Raw genomic sequence first — 18,012 nt, forward strand, 5'->3', positions numbered from 1 at the left:
CTCCAACAGTAGCCTGGGGTATATCTCATTCGGTCCCAGCGACTTATCCAACTTGATGCTTTCCAAAAGCTCCAGCACATTCTCTTTCTTAATATCTACATGCTCAAGCTTTTCAGTCTGCTGCAAGTCATCACTACAATCACCAAGATCCTTTCCCATAGTGAATACTGACATCAAGTACCTCTGCTATTTCCTCCAGTTCCATACACACTTTCCCACTGTCACACTTGATAGGTCCTATTCTTCCACAACTTATCCTCTTGCTCTTCATATACTAGTAGACTGCCTTGGGGTTTTCCTTAATCCTGCCCGCCAAGGCCTTCTCATGGCCCCTTCTGGGTGTCCTAATTTGCTTTTTAAGCTCCTTCCTGTTAGCCTTATAATCTTCTAGATTTCTAACATTACCTAGCTCTCTGAACCTTTTGTAAACTTTCCTTTTCTCGTTGACTAGATTTATTACAGCCTTTGTACACCACGGTTCCTGTACCCTACCATAACTTCCCTGTCTCATTGGAATGTACTTATTGAGAACACATTTCTTCCATACTTTTTCCTGAGAACATCTCTTCCCAATTTATGCTTCCAATTTCCTGCCTGATAGCCTCATAATTCCCTTACTCCAATTAATTTGAATCCTTTTAATGACTCCTTAATTTCAGGGCAATTAAGAAAGGGAGGTAAATGTCAGCATTGAGTCCTGTGAAGTATGAATCAGGATCCTCAAGGAGATGAGAAATGAAATGGTTAGAATCACAAGAAGAGATACGTTTATGGAACAGATTAATGACTTTGGCTAACACTCTGCCCTCGCTCCCTGCTCATTCCAGCTCTGAGTTTCTTTGAGTACCACTTGAGCTATTGTACCCAGCAGGAGGTTGTTCTGTGTGACTGGTTGAGAGGGTGGAGGAATGCTTGAGAACTGTTCCTTGCACTTCAACTGTCACATTCCAAGCCTTTGGAGAAGCAGCACTGGTTTGTTGGAGTTCGTCGACGGTAGATACAAATTTGCACCATTTGGTCTTTTTGGTGCTTGAATGCATTGTTCAGCATTACTACTAAAGGAGTTTAATGTCTCCTGATTTATCCTTTTCAACGCATGGCTGCACTTTCTAATAAAGAATGAGAAATAGAAACAAACATTTCCAATACAGAGAGCAACTGAAAGGTGGCTCGTTTAATTAAAAAGGACTTCACAGGAGAAACTAAACAAATGCCTTAAGGCATTAAAAATGTGTTGATTTTAAATAGTCCAAAGCTGATTGCTGATCAAAATGCAACTATGAGACTTGTGACAACACTGTGTGTTTTCAGCAAGGACAAGCTATTTGCCTCTCTCTTCGAATGTTACTGATGACAAGTACATCTCTGCCACGGTGACACTAGACAATAGACAATAGGTGCAGAAGTAGACCATTCGGCCCCTCGAGTCTGCACCGCCATTCTGAGATCATGGCTGATCATTCACTGTCAATACCCAGTCCCTGCCTTGTCCCCATATCCCTTGATTCCCCTATCCATCAGATATCTATCTAGCTCCTTTGCATTTTAAACAAACCCAGGCATATCTCACAAGAATTAACTACCTGTTTCACCCAACAATGTTTCATGACTGCTGAAGTCCTGGTTGCAGTCATTCAGACCTCCCTGGACATGGAAGAGGACTGAAGAGTTGCAAACCACACTGCCTTCCTCAAGTGATAACAACTGTCTGTCGGCTTCGTGCCGGTGGTGGCGAAGTAGCTCGATGCAGTGATCCGAGACGTGTCAATGGGAAAACCAGGCTGGATTAATAACAATTTACATACACCTGTTCAAGTCAATCATGTCTGACTAATACACATTCTTTGACAGGTAACGGAGAGGATTTTTGTGGTCATTTTGATACTACAATTCATATTCATCCACAGCCATGCAAGTTATATTAATTTGATGTGTAAGTATCTCACAGTGATGTCAACGTGAGATGGGCAGTTGGGTGGTGAAGTTTGACACAGAACATAGGAACAGGCTCTTTAGTTGAAAATATTGTGCTGACCAAATTAAAATTAAACACCCAATTAAATTAATCTCTTCAATACACCGGTTAACAGAGAACAGTTACAAGGATATTGCCAGGTCTGAGTAATAAGGAAAGATTGAATAGGTTAAAGCTTTATTCCTTGGAATGTAGAAGATTGAGAGGCGATTCGATGGAGGGAAACAAAATTGTGAGGGATTAGGTAGTGTAAATGCAAGCAGGTATTTTCCACTGAGATTGGGTGGGACTACACCAGAGATCATGGGTTAAGGGTGAAAAGTGAAAAGCTTAAGGCAAACATGAGGGGAAACTTCTTTGCTCAGATTGTCGTGAGAGTGTGGAACGAGCTGCCAGCACAAGTGGCGTATGCAAGCTTGATTTCAACATTTAAGAGAACTTTGGATAGGTACATGGACAGAAACTCCCATCGATGGGAGTTGGCTGCCTAAATGGTTTGTCACGGTCTAGATAGACTGAAGGACCTATTTCTGTATTATACTTTCTACGACTAACTCTATTCATATCCTTTCATTCACCATAGATTCATGTGCCTGTCTCGGAATCTTTTAAGATCATAAGATATAGGAGGAGAATTAAGCCATTTGGCCAATCGAGTCTGCTCTTCCACACCATCATGGCTGATTTATTTTCCCTCTCAACCCCATTCTCTTGCATTTCCCCATAACCTTTGACACCTCTGCTAATCAAGAACCTATTAACGTCTGCTTTACAGCAAGAGTATCAATTTGGATACTGTCAGGGGTGGGGGGAGGAGGAGGGACCAGACAGATGAAAGTCACACTGGTTGAGTCTCTGGCACTGAGTCTTGCTTAATGACTCAGAAGGGAAGTGCGGAGAATAGGCATGCTGTGGTGATAAAGGATTCGTTCGTTAGGGGAATGGACAGGAGGTTCTGTGGGCGAGAATGAGATTCCCAGGTGGTATATTGCCTCCTTGTATATCTTGGTTTGAGTCCTTAGCACTGATCAAGTTTTTAAAAACCTACAGAGAGCAACTAGAAAAATCATTAGGAGGAAAAAGATGAAATATGAAAGCACACTAGCTAACAATATCACAGTGGATCGTAGAAGCTTTTTCAAGTATATAAAAAATAAAAGAAAGATCTTTAGGTCTTTATTCTTCAGAGTGTAGAAGATTGAGGGGAGACTTGAAAGAGGTATTTAAAATTATGAGGGGGATAGATAGAGTTGATGTGGATAGGCTTTTTTCCATTGAGAGTAAGGGAGATTCAAACAAGAGGACATGAGTTGAGAGTTGGGGGCAAAAGTTTAAGGGTAACACGAGGAGGAATTTCTTTACTCAGAGAGTGGTAGCTGTGTGGAACGAGCCTCCAGTAGAAGTGGTAGAGGCAGGTTCGGTATTGGCATTTAAAGTAAAATTGGATAGGTATATGGACAGGAAAGGAATGGAGGGTTATGGGCTGAGTGTGGGCCAGTGGGACTAGGTGAGAGTAAGTGTCTGGCACAGACTAGAAGGGCGAAGATGGCTTGTTTCCATGCTGTAATTGTTATGTGGTTATATAGAGATGAGAGTGGATATAGAACCACTAGAAAATAAGGCAGGAGAAACAATAACAAGGGACAAGGAGATGGCAGATGAACTAAATGAGTATATTGCATCAATCTTCACTGTGGAAGACACTAGCAGTATGCTTGATTTTGTAGTGTGTGAAGGAAGAAAAGTGAGTGCAGTTACTATTACAAGGGAGAAGGTGCTCAAAAAGCTGTAAGACCTAAAAGTACATAAGTCACCTGGACCAGATGAACTACACCTTAGGTTTCTGAAAGGGGTAGCGTTAGAGATTGTGTGGCATTAGAAATGATCTTTCAAAAATTATAGGACTCTTGCATGGTGCCAGAGGACTGGAAATTTGCAAATTTCGCTCAACTCTTTAAGAAAGGAGGAAGGCAGCAGAAAAGGAAATGATAGACCAGTTAGCCTGAACTCAATGGTTGGGAAGATGATAGAGTCAATTGTTAAGGAAGAGGTGATGGAGTACTTGGTGACATAGGACAAGATAAGACAAAGTCAGCATGGTTTCCTTAAGTGAAAACCCTGCCTAACAAACCTGTTGGAATTATTTCAGGAGATTACATGTAGGATAGATAAAGGGGATGCAGTGGATGTTGTATATTTGGACTTTCAGAAGGCTCTTGACAAGGTGCCACACATAAGACTGCTCACCAAGTTAAGAGCCCATGGTTTTACAGGAAAGTTACTAACATGGTTAGAGCATTGGCTGATAGGTAGGAGGCAGCGAGTGGAAATAAAAGGATCTGCAGGGGTCAGTATTGGAACCACTTTTTTATGCTATATATAAATTATTTAGATGATGGAATTGATGACTTTGTTGCCAAATTTGCAGAGTATATGAAGATTGGTGGAGGGGAAGGTAGTGTTGAGGAAACAAGTCATGCACTTTGCTAGTAGAAATAAATGTGCAGACTATTTTCTAAACAGGGAGAAAATCCAAAAATCTGAGATGCAAAGGGACTTGTGCAGAACACACTAAAGGTTAACTGGCAGGTTGCGTCGGTGGTGAGGAAGGTAAATGCAATTTTAGCATTCATTTCAAGAGGTCTAGAATAAAAGAGCAGGGATGTGATGCTGAGGCTTTAAAAGGCACTGGTGAGGCCTCACCCTGAGTATTATGAACAGTTTTGAGCTCCTCATCTTAGAAGAGATGTGCTGGCATTGCAGAGGGTTCAGAGGAAGTTCACAAGGATGATTCCAGGAATTAAAGGTTTATCATACGAGGAAGTTTGACGGCTGTGGTTCTGTACTCACTGGAATTTAGAGGCATAAGGGGGGATCTCATTGAAACCTTTCAAATATTGAAAGGCCTAGACAGAGCAGATGTGGAAAGAATATTTCCCATAGTTGGAGAGTCTAGGACAAGAGGGCACAACCTGAGGATAGAGGGGCCTCCATTAAAACAGAGATGCAGAGAAATTTCTTTAGCCAGAGGGTGGTGACTTTGTGGAATTTGTTGCCACGTGCAGCTGTGGAGGCCAGGTCGTTGGTGTATTAAGGCAGAGATTGATAGGTTCTTAATTGGACACGGCTTCAAAGATTACGGGGAGAAGCCCGGGAAATGGGGTTGAGGAGGAGAAAAAGAAAGATCGGCCATGATTGAATTGTGGAGCAGACCCGATGGGCCAAATGGCCTAATTCTGCTCCCACGTCTTATGGTCTTATGGTACTTTGCATCAGTCTTCACCTTGGAAGATATAAGTAGTATGGCGAAAATTCCAGGTGTCAGGGGCATAAAGTGTGTGAAGTTACCATTACTAAAGATAAGATTCTTGGGAAACTGACAGGTCTGAAGGTAGATAAGTCACCTGAACCAGATTCTGTACACCTCAGAGTTCTGATAGAGATAGCTGATAATATCGTGAAGGCATTTGTAATGATTTTTCAAGAATGACCATATTCTGGACGGGTTCTGGAAGACTGGAACATTGCAACTATCACTCCATGCTTCAAGAAGGGAGAGAGGCAGAAGAAAGGAAACTATAGGCCAGTTAGTCTGACCTCAATGGTTGGGAAGATGTTGAAGTCTGTTATTGAGGGTGAGCTCTTAGGTACCTGGACGTACATGATAAAATAGTCTGTAGTCAGCGTGGTTTCCTCAAGGAAAGTCTCGACTGACAAATCTGTTGGAATTCTTTGAAGAAATAACAAGGAGGATAGACAAAGGAGAATGGGTTGACGTGTACTTGGATTTTCAGAAGGCCTTTAACAGGCTGCCACACATGGGGCTGCTTAACAAGCTGCAAGACAATAGAATTACAGGAAGGATTCTAGCATGGATAAAGCAGTGGCTGATCAGCAGCAGGCAGAGTGTGGAAATGAAGGGAGCATCCTGATGAAGGGTCTCGGCCCGAAACGTCGACAGTGCTTCTTTCTATAGATGCTGCCTGGCCTGCTGTGTTCCACCAGCATTTTGTGTGTGTTGCTTGGAGCCTTTTTTGGCTGGCTGCCGGTGACTAGTAGTGTTCCACGGGGGTACGTGTTGTGACTGATGCTTTTTATGTTATATGTCAATGATTGAGATGATGGAATTGATAGTTTTGTTGCAAAGTTTGCAGATGATATGAAGATAGGTGGAGGGGCAGGTAATTTTGAGGAAGTAGTGAGGCTACAGAAGGACTTAGACAGTTTAGAAGATTGGGCAAAGAAATAGCAGATAGAGTATAGTGTCAGGAAATGTACGATCATGCACTTAAGTAGAAAAAAATGAAAATGTTGACTATTTAATAAATGGAAAGAAAATACAAAAAATGAGGTGCAAAGGGACTGGGGAATTCTTGTGCAGCAATCCCTAAAGGTTAACTTTCAGGTTGAATTTTTGATTGGTCAGGGCATGAAGGGATTATGGGGAGAAGGCACAAGATTAGGGCTGAGAGGAAGAATGGATCAACCATGATGAAATGGTGGAGTAGACTCAATGGACTAAATGGCCAAATTCTGTTCCGATATGTTATGGTCTTATGATCTTGAGTATACCCAGTGACTTGACCCCCACATCTAACTCCACTACTACTACTCCACTACTACACACAGTAGACAGTGTTTTAAGCAAAGAGAGGAGGAATGGGCTAAGAATTCTATACTTGAATGCGCGTAGTGTCAGAAATAAGGCAGATGAGCTTGAAGCTCAGATGAAAATGGGGAACTACGATATTGTTGGGATAACGGAGACATGGCTGCAAGGGGATCAGGCCTGGGAATTAAGTGTACCAGGGTATACGTGCTATCGTAGAGACAGAAATATGGGAAGAGGGGGTGGGGTGGCCCTGTTGGTGAGGAATGAGATTCAGTCCTTAGCAAGAGGTGACTTAGGAACAGGGGAAGTAGAGTCTGTGTGGATTGAGTTGAGGAACAGTAAGGGTAAAGAGACTCTAATGGGTGTTGTGTACAGGCCCCCAAACAGTAGCGTGGATATTGGGTACAAGTTGATTAGGGAGTTAACATTGGCATGTGCTAAAGGTAATGCAGTCGTTATGGGAGATTTCAACATGCAGGTGAACTGGGAGAATCAGGTAGGTGCTGGACCCCAGGATAGGGAGTTTGTGGAGTGTCTAAGGGATGTATTTTTGGAACAGCTTGTGCTTGAGCCAACCAGGAACGAGGCTATTTTGGACTTGGTGATGTGAAATGAACAGGAATTGATAAGTGATCTTGAAGTAAAGGAGCCATTAGGAAGTAGTGATCATAACATGATAAGTTTTTATCTACAATTTGAGAGGGATAAGGGCAGATCAGTGTTGCAATTAAATAAAGGAGACTACGGAGCCATGAGGGAAGAGCTGGCCAAAGTTAAATGGGCGGATGCCCTGGCAGGAAAGTCAGTGGATCAGCAGTGGCAGATATTCTTGGGCATAATACAAAAGATGCAAAAGCAGTTCATTCCAATGAGAAGGAAGGATTCAAAGAGGGGGAAGGGGCCACAGTGGTTGACAAAGGAAGTCAGAGATTGTATAGCATTAAAGAAAAAGAAGTATGACAGGGCTAAGATGAGTGGGAATACAGATGATTGGGAAAGTTTTAAGGAACAACAGATCTTAACTAAAAAAGCAATACGGAGAGAAAAAATCAGGTATGAGCTCAGTCTAGCCAGGAATATAAAAGGGGATAGCAAAAGCTTTTTTAGCTATGTGAAGAGAAAGAAGATAGTTAAGAACAATGTTGGCCCCTTGTAGAATGAATTGGCAGAAATTGTTATGGGAAACAGGGAAATGGCAACAGAATTTAATGCGTACTTTAGATCTGTCTTCACCAGGGAGGACACAAGCAATCTCCCAGATGTATGGATGGGCCAGGGTCATAAGATATCAGAGGAATTGAGACAGATTGACATTAGGAAAGAAACTGTGATGAGTAGACTGGTAGGACTGAAGGCTAATAAATCCCCGGGTCCAGATGGTCTGCATCCGAGGGTTCTAAAAGAGGTGGCTCAGGAAATTGCGGATGCATTGGTAATCATTTTCCAATGTTCCTTAGATTCAGGATCAGTTCCTGAAGATTGGAGAGTGGCTAATGTTATCCCACTTTTCAAGAAGGGAGAGAAGGAGAAAACGGAGAACTATCGCCCTGTTAGCCTAACGTCAGTCGTGGGGAAGATGCTTGAGTCCATTATTAAGGACGAAATAGTGGCACATCTAGATGGCAGAAATAGGATTAGGCCGAGCCAGCATGGATTTAGCAAGGGCAAATCATGCTTGACTAATCTGTTGGAGTTTTTTGAGGGTGTAACAAGGATGTTAGACGAGGGTAAGCCAGTGGATGTTGTGTACCTAGATTTTCAGAAGGCATTCGATAAGGTGCCACATAGGAGATTGGTGAGTAAAATCAGAGCTCATGGCATTGGGGGCAGGGTTTCAACATGGATAGAAAACTGGTTGGCAGATAGAAAGCAAAGGGTAGCAGTGAATGGGTGTTTCTCGGACTGGCTGGAGGTGTCTAGTGGGGTACCACAGGGCTCTGTATTGGGACCACAGCTCTTTACGATTTATGTCAACGATTTAGATGAGGGCATTGAAAACTATATCAGCAAGTTTGCTGACGATACTAAACTGGGTGGCAGTGTGACATGCGAAGAGGACGTTAGGAGAATACAGGGAGACTTGGATAGGCTGGGTGAGTGGGCAGATACTTGGCAGATGTCATTCAATGTGAATAAATGTGAAGTTATCTACTTTGGAAGCAGGAACAAGAGGGCAGAGTATTGTCTGAACGGTGTAGAGTTAGGTAAGGGAGAAATGCAAAGAGACCTAGGAGTCCTAGTTCACCAGTAAATGAAGGTGAATGAGCAAGTGCAACAGGCAGTGAAGAGGGCAAATGGAATGTTGGCCTTTGTTACAAGGGGAATTGAGTACAAGAGCAAGGATGTCCTTTTGCATTTGTACAGGGCCCTGTTGAGACCACACCTGGAATATTGTGTAGTTTTCGTCTCCAGGTTTAAGGAAGGACATTCTGGCAATTGAGGAAGTGCAGTGTAGATTCACTAGGTTGATTCCTGGGATGGCAGGGCTGTCTTACGCAGAGAGATTGGAGAGATTGGGCTTGTACATGCTGGAATTGAGGAGATTGAGAGGGGATCTCATTGAAACGTTTAAGATAATTAAAGGATTTGATAGGATTGAGGCAGGAAATATGTTCCAGATGTTGGGAGAGTCCAGTACCAGAGGGCATGGATTGAGAATAAGAGGTCAGTTATTTAAAACAGAGTTGAGGAAGAGCTTCTTCTCCCAGAGAGTTGTGGAGGTGTGGAATGCACTGCCTCGGAAGACGGTGGAGGCCAATTCTCTGGATACTTTCAAGAAGGAGCTAGAGAGATATCTGATGGATAGGGGAATCAAGGGATATGGGGACAAGGCAGGGACTGGGTATTGACAGTGAATGATCAGCCATGATCTCAGAATGGCGGTGCAGACTCGAGGGGCCGAATGGTCTACTTCTGCACCTATTGTCTATTGTCTATTGTCTACTCTTCCCAGTGCATTCCAGGCACCCACAACTCTCTGTGTAAAAAATATGCCTCACAATCTCATTTGAACTTACCACCTATCATCTTAAATGCATGCCCTCCGATATTAAATCCTGGGAAAATACGGTATGTCAGCTGTCTACCCTATGTTAGAATCAAAATGATATCAGGTTTATTGTCACTGTTTTGAAATTTGTTTTTTTTTTGGCAGCAGTTCAAATCTGCACCTCTCATAATCTTATAAACATCAGTCAGGTCTCCCCACAGCCTCCACTGCTCCAGAGAAAACGATTGAGTTCTCCTAGCCTCTCTTATGGTACACGTTTTCTAATTCAGGCAGTACCCTAGTAAATCTCCTTTGCACCCTCTCCAAAACCATCGTATTTTTCCTGTAATAGGGTGACCAGAATGGATGCAATACTAAAGATGCAGCCTCACCAGAACTTAAGTTTTAAAATCTAAATGGAAGTAGTCATCAGTTTGAGATTTAAAAGTCTGCTTTGCAAACAGATGCACTGTTTAGCAGGATGATGGTCAAAATAGACAATAAATTGACAATAAATAGACAATAAATTGTTTAGTTCAAGGAGGCTTACAGACCAGATGGATAACATAATTAGCATATCAATATAAATAGCTAATGATAACTTGGAAGATGGGTGTAGTCAAGGAAGTCAGCTTTACAGTTTTAATTGTGGATACCTGGGAACTCTCTCTGAGGAAGCTTTTAGACAACTTGAGTTTAAAAAAATGGCAAAAAAATAGTATAAATGTGGAGCGCAGTTCAGACACTTTAAGAATGTCTAAAGGACATCAAGAAGCAAGACAGAAACACAGGGTGAACTACAATTCATTTCAATTTCTGCAATGGATTTCTGGTTCAACTGCATTGTTGGTATGTCATTTTGGTTTGTAGGAATTGTACTTGTCTTTTGGAAATACTTTGTATTTTTGAAATAGTTTGTAATTTGAAAGTTTTTTATAAGATAAAAATCCTCTGTGGGTTTTAAATGTATTTGAATTTGAGAATGTATCACTGAAGATAAATGAAATGTGTTTAAACTATTTTGTTAGCTGGAAGAATCTTCTCCCTGCTGGGGAGGTGGGACTCACCACTCAAAAAGTGAGTATTGGCAGCTAAACTCTGCACAGAGAATAAACAAGGAAATGGAGTAGTCTTTGAAGATTGAGTAGTTACTGCATAATCGTCTTTTAGTGAGAGCATTTGGGGCTATTTATATCCAAAAGGGCTTAAGGTTTAGAACTTTGCGGTCAGCAAATCCAATACCATCACAAGCCCATTTTCTCCATGCCAACCAAGGTGCTCATCTAAGTTTGTTTTATTTTTGCTGTATTTCTCTAATCCTTTCCTATTGTTATGAACCCTGTAACTAGGTGTCTTACCAGCAAAGATAGGAGTATCCATTGGAGTCTGGTGATACTATTTTTAACAGTATTTATTAGTAAAAATACACAAAAATAATATCAATGCAAATATACAGATAACATACGTCATCAATACTAAACCTAAAAGTGCGGGTATAATAATAATCAATAAGAAATAAGCTCTATCATTGTCTAGGGGATAATGAATTGTCCGATGGAAATATAAAGTTCAGTACAGTTCATGCAGGCTGTGGTAGTTGTTGCTCGCTGTGTTGCAATTGTTGGAGAGAGAGAGAGAGAGAGAGAGAGAGAACAGTAACAGCTATTGACTTGCCGATTTTCCTTTACGATCTTGATCCGTCGATGTGTTGTTGTGGCCATTCACGTATGATCCCTCCGTCCTTTAGCTAGACTGTTCTGTGGTGGACTCGTCACCCAGGCAAGGGTGGACACACACACAAGCCCCCCACCAGTCTCGTAGCATCTCTCCTGGTGCGTCTGAGGGGTGTTCCCCAGGCCATACTTTTATCCCCACTCACGGGGGCTCAGGTGTCAATCAGGTTGGGATGATGCAACCCATCAAACCCGCCCCCTCTGGTTGCCCCCGAGGGGTTTCAATGAATAGAACAGTACTCAATACACAATCCTTCTCCAAGAGACAATAGCAGTAATCAGTGGTTCTGTTCCGCTTTTGTTAGGAGGAGACATTCCACTTTGTGTATCTCTGAGTTGTCTCTCTCTCATTAGCTGACATGAGCTGTTTATCAATAACAACTATCTTTTGCTGTATCTCTCTCATTTCCTTGGTATCAGACCTGAAATAATAGCGATTTTGTGATTCTCCAAAAGGGAGGGGGGCATTGGCGATTCTGTACCCTTCTGCCCATCAGAGTTGTTCATCATTCATAAAACTATCAATGTACTGTACCTATCCAATTAGTTCTTAAATATTGTCATTGCAAAAAACTCAACCCCCTCCACAGGCAGCTTGCTCCAAATATACAGTACGCTCTGAAAAGTTGTCCCACAGGTCCCTATTAAATCTTTCCTTTCTCACCTTAAACCTCTGTTCTCTAGTTATCAATTCTCCAACACTGGAAAACAGATTTTGTACATTGATTCTATCAAAGCCCCGTATGATTTGTAAACCTCTATAAGTTCAACCCCTCAGACTCCTCCACTCCAAGTATAAACATTGAATCTAACAAACCTCTGCCTATAAGCAGTGCCTTAAGTCCTGCAAAATCCTCGTATAGGATGTTATTCCTTTGTTTGTGAAAGGTAATAAGGATAACCCTGGGAAATATAGACCAGTAAATCTTGTCTCAGTATTGAGCAAAATATTGGAGAGGATTCTTAGAGACAGGATTAACAAGTATAGTCTGAGTAGGGATAGTCATCATGGCTTTGTGAGAGGCAGGCCATGCCTTGTAAAACAGATTGAATTATTTAAGGAATTTACACAACATTCTCTAGGTAGAGCAGTGGATGTGGTGTGCATGGATTTTAATAAGGCACTTCACAAGGATTCCCAAGGTAGGCTTATTCAGGAAGTCAGGAGATATGTGATACAGGGAAACTAGGCTGTGTGGATTCAGAACTGGCTTGCCCACAGAAGGGAGAGGGTGATAGTAGATGGAACATATTCTGTGGTGTTCTGCAGGGATCTGGGGCCTCTGCTCTTTGTGATTTTTATGAGTTACTTGGATGTGGAAGTGGAAGGGTGGGTGGTAAGTTTACAAAGGTTGGTGGCATTATGGATAGTGTCATGAGTTGATGTCGGTTACAACAAGGCATTGATAGGATGCAGAGATGGGCTGAGAAATTGGAGATAAAGTTCAATCCAAAAAAAAAGAGGTTAACTACAAATTTTGAAAGGTCAAACTTCAAGGCAGAATACAGAATTAATGGCAGGATTCTTGGCAGTATGGAGGAACAGGAGGATCTTGAGGTCCATGTCCATAGATCCCACAAAGTTGTTGTGGAAGTTGATAGATGTTAAATGATGTATGGTGTGTTGGACCATGAGGTCATATTGCAGCTCTATAAAATCTTCGTTACGCCACACAAGTATTGTGTTCTGTTCTGGTCACCTCATTATAGGAAGAACATGGAAGTTTAGAGAGGGTGCGGAGGATATTTACCAGGATGCTGCCTGGATTAGAGAGTCAGGCTTTTGAGGATATATTGAACAAGTTAGGGCATTTCTCTTTGAAGAGAAGTAGAATGAGAGGTGACTTGATAGAAGCATATAAGATCATAAAAGGCTTAGACAGAGTAAGCACCCAGATCCCTTTTCCTAGGCAGAAATGGCTAATGTGAGGGGACATAATTTTAAGGCAATTGGAAAATAGCATACGAGGAATGACAGAGGTAAGTTTTTTTATAAAGAGTGGTAGGTGCATGGACTGTGCTGCCAGGTTTAGTGGTAGAAGCTGATACATTTGGTATGATTAAAAGTTTCTTGCATAGGCACATAGGGGAATGAATAATGGAGGGTTGTATGGGTGGGAAGGGTTAAAAAGTCAACAAAGCATTGTGGGCCAAAGAGCCTGCTCTGTGCTGCACACAAAATGCTGCAGCAACTCAGCAAGTCAGGCCACATCTATGGTGTGGAATAAACTGTTGATATTCCAGCCGAAACCCTATATCAGGACTGGAAAGGAAGGGGGCAGAAGCCAGAATAAGAAGGTGGGGGTGGGGAATAAGTACAAACGGGCAGGTGATAGGTGAAGCCAGGTGAGTTGGAGTGTGGCTGAAAGGGGGTGGTGTGAAGAAGTAAGAAGCTTGGAGGTGATAGGTGGAAGTAAAAGACTGAAGAAGAAGGATATCTTCTACCAAAGTGCATGGCCATGCATTTCCCAATATTGTATTTCATTTCCCACTCTCTTGCCCATTCTTCTAATCTAAGTCCTTCTGCAGACTACCTATTCTCTCAACACTACCTGACCCTCCACCAATCTTTGTATCATCTGAAAACTTGGCAACAAAACCATCTATTTCATCATCTAAATCATTGATATACAGCATACTGTATAACGAAGCAATTCCAACACTGACCCCAGCGGAACACTGACAGTCACTGGCAGCCAACCAGAAAAGAATCCTTTTATACCTACTGGCCATCAGCCATTCCTCTATCCTTTCCAGTATCTTTCCTGTTACAATCTATTTCGTCATCTATAAAGTTACTCCATAGCTCTTGGAACCCAACTATTTCAGATAGCAAGCCTTTCCAGTTTGTGTCATTCTGCAGTATGGAATGATGGCAGAACTTCAGTGATCAAGTGGTAGAGTTAGCATTTAGCTTAAATGATGTTTCATGATGGATAGGGAAGAGGTGGGGTAAGATTGCCAGTCTAGGGAATTTGCCCTGTTCCTCCCCTCTTGGTTGCTGCCTGGCCTGCAGAGTGTTTCCAATAAGATTAATGATTCAAGATTCAAGTTTATTGTCATGTGTACATTGAAATATACAGTAAAATGTATTATTTGCATCAACAACCAAACTAGCGCATTTTCTAGGTTTGTTTAAGATTTTCTTCTAACTTTCAATCTCTGGCCATTTCTGGCATGACTAAAGTTTGCCTTTGTCCACAGCTGCTGACTGACTTGCAAACATTTCCTATTATCTATTCCAGCAACAGCTGGTTTCTGTAGCCAGGGTGTTAAATGGGTCTGGAGCTGTGTCAGTCAGGGAAAGGTGGCAGATGTTTCCAGCAAAACAGTAGCTCTGAAAGAGCTGCTACTGGGATAATCTTTCCTTTCAGACTTATTTGATAGCACATTTTTAAATTTCCCATCCCATGGGGATTTGAATTCCCATTGCTGCATCAATGGCCCATCAGTCTGGCTGCTAACCCAGCAACTTCACCGCTATGCAATTGTAAGATCACTGATGTTGGACGTTTTGTGTCCAGCTGCCAGAACAGACTGACCCTCACTGAACTGAAAGACAACATCTCTTGCAACTCACCCCCAGCAAAGTACCAAGTGTCAGTTCAGATTAAGTGCTCAAGTGTCTGGCCTGAACTTTTAGACACCTAGTCAAGCTAGATACCAACAAACCAAGATAGACACCTAATCACGAATAGTGGATGTAGTTCAAAATTCAGAAACCTAAGAGCTTTGTAGCTGAAGAGAACGGACAGGTTCCTGACAGCCTGCAGAGTATCTTGCAAAGAACCAATTATCTTTTAGATGATTGAGCTCAAATGCTGACAGTTATATATCAGGACATCCTATTATAAACTAATAAAAGAAGGAATGCTACAATTTCAGCAGGTCAGGTGGCATCTGAGAATCAGAGAATGAAAGAATGGAGAGGAGAAATGTGTCACCTCTCTGCCAACTCGTCAACAACTCTACAGTCAACACCTTTTCAACATCCAGCTTCCTGGGCATCATTATTTTGCAGGACCTCACGGGGGAAACCATATCTCCTCCATTAACAAAAAGACTCAGCAGAGGATGCACTTTTTGCTGCACTTAGTCTTCCCCAGAATGCACTGGTGCAATTCTACACTGCCATCGTCGGGAGCATCCTCACATCATCCATGACACTCTGGTTTGGTGCAGCATTCCCTCACAATATAGGAACTCTCCAGTGAACTGTTAGCACAGTACAAAAGATTGCAGTCTAGTGTCACTGCAGGACTTGCATATGTCCAGGGCAAAGAAGTGGGCAGGAAAATCATTGCAGGCACAATCCACCCAGCAAAGTGCCTTTTCCAAAAGCTCCTTTCTGGAAAGCACTATCTATTAAAACAAGTTTCTTCCCCAGGTAGTTAACCTATTCAGAACATTACAGCGCAGAAACGGGCCCTTCGGCCCTTCTTGGCTGTGCCGAATCCCGCTGACCTGAACCTGGACCTCCATACACCTCTCAGTCATGTACCTGGCCAAGTTTTTCTTAAATGTTAAAAGTGAGCCTCAGTGGAAAAAGCCTGCTTGCATTCACTCTATCTATACCCATCATAATTTTATATAACTCTATCAAATCTCCCCTTATTCTTCTACGCTCCAGGGAATAAAGTCCTAATCTATTCAATCTTTCTCTGTAACTCAGTTTCTCAAGTCCCAGCAACATCCTTGTAAATCTTCTCTTCACTCTTTCAACCTTATTAATATCCTTCCTGTAATTCGGTGACCAAAACTGCTCACAGTACTCCAAATTCAGCCTCACCAATATCTTATACAACCTCATCATAACATTTCAACTCATATACTCAATACTTTGATTTATAAAGGCCAATGTACCAAAAGCTCTCTTTACAACCCAATCTACCTGTGACGCCACTTTTAGGGAATTTTGTGTCTGTATTCCCAGATCCCTCTGTTCTACTGCACTCTTCAGTGTCCTACCGTTTACCTTGTATGTTCTACCTTGGTTTGTCCTTCCAAAGTGCAATACCTCACACTTGTCTGCATTAAACTCCATCTGCCATTTTTCAGCCCATTTTTCCAGCTGGTCCAAATCCCTCTGCAAGCTTTGAAAATCTTCCTCACTGTCCACTGCACCTCCAATCTTTGTATCATCAGCAAATTTGCTGATCCAATTTACCACATTATCATCCATTCCAGTTACAAGCTCTTCCTCCAGTATATTGCCTCAGTTACTGCACTTCACAGCACTTTAAAACATTGTTTACAATGCTGTTTACATTGTAAATACTTGCTTATATTTAAGCATTTCTGCACATCTAATTCCATATCTGTATTTCTAACTTTATTTTTTGTAATTCTTTATTCTTTATAATTTTTGAATGCTGTTTTTCGTTGCATGTTGTGCCCTGACCAACAAAGCAAAGCCAATTCCTAATACGTATAAAGGTATGCCTGTAGTGAATATACTTCAATCCTTGGGAATTATGTTTCAAATCAGCAAGTTTGAACTTGCAGTAGAGGAGCAAGTGTGTGGATAAAACAAAGGGGGCACCTGTAATAGAATGGAGATCAAGACAGACTCATTGAGACACAAAGTGGGGATGCTGGCTGGGGATTTATTTATTTTATTTAGAGATGCAGCCCAGCGAGCCCGTGCTGTTCAATTACACCGACGTGGCCACATATCCTGTTCATCTTTGGACTATGGGGGAAATGGGAACAACCGGAGAAAACTCGCATGGTCATGGAGACAGTGTACAAACTCCTTACAGACTGCAGCGGAATAGATCTGGGTTGCTGGCGTCGCAGTAGAATTACAATAACCGCTATGCTGCTGAGCCACACGCTCGGTTACCATGCTTCCCACATAGCGGAAGGCCGGGGAAGGCTTGGTCAATTACCAAGAGGAAGTGCAACTTGAACGCAGAAGAGAGAGGGGAAGGGAAGCATGCTGGAACGATGAGGTACCGATCAGTACAGTTGCTTGAAAATTGAATAGAAGAATGCCAGCCAGATTTGATGCAAAGAGAAAGGCTCGTTATCTGAAATTGTTAGGCTCACTGCTGGGAGCTTGGAGCTGTTATTTACCTGTTGGGGATGAGATGTTTTCCCTCATTCTTATAGTGGGCTTCACTAAAACTTCATTAAACCATGACCCAAGAAGCTGGGAGATGATAGGTAAAGTAGTGAAGAAGAAAGAAGCTAATAGGATAGCACTCTGGACATTGGAAGAAAGGGATGGAGGTGGGCCCCACCATCAAATTTCAGGCCATTCTCCTCCTGACAGTCACTGACCTCACTTCCTCAGGGGATTTTTCCTTGACAGCCTCTAGCCTTGTGCTTCTCGCGAAGAGTCTTTGACATGAAACATCACTTCTGTTGATCTCGTCACAGATGCTGCCTGACCTGCTGTGTATTTTCTTTTATTTCAGCATTTAATGCTTGCTGATTTAAAAGTGGAAGAAGCCAGATGGGAATGTTGAGCCTGTAGTTACCTGTTCAAATACCAGCAAGGAATGGCACAGTGGTGCGGCTGGTAGGGCTGAAGCCGAGCAGTGACGGAGGTCCGGGTTCAATCCTGACCTCAGCAACTTCCTTCAGGTGCTCTGTCTTCCTTCCACATCTCTGACGCGATGTGCTGAGGTTTTGCACCACCAGATCATGGCTCATCTGATTGCAGCCTCATTTGCTCTGCATTTCTGCACTTCTACAC

This window comes from Hypanus sabinus, chromosome 6 (genome assembly GCF_030144855.1).
Source record: "Hypanus sabinus isolate sHypSab1 chromosome 6, sHypSab1.hap1, whole genome shotgun sequence".
Classification (NCBI taxonomy): Eukaryota; Metazoa; Chordata; class Chondrichthyes; order Myliobatiformes; family Dasyatidae; genus Hypanus; species Hypanus sabinus.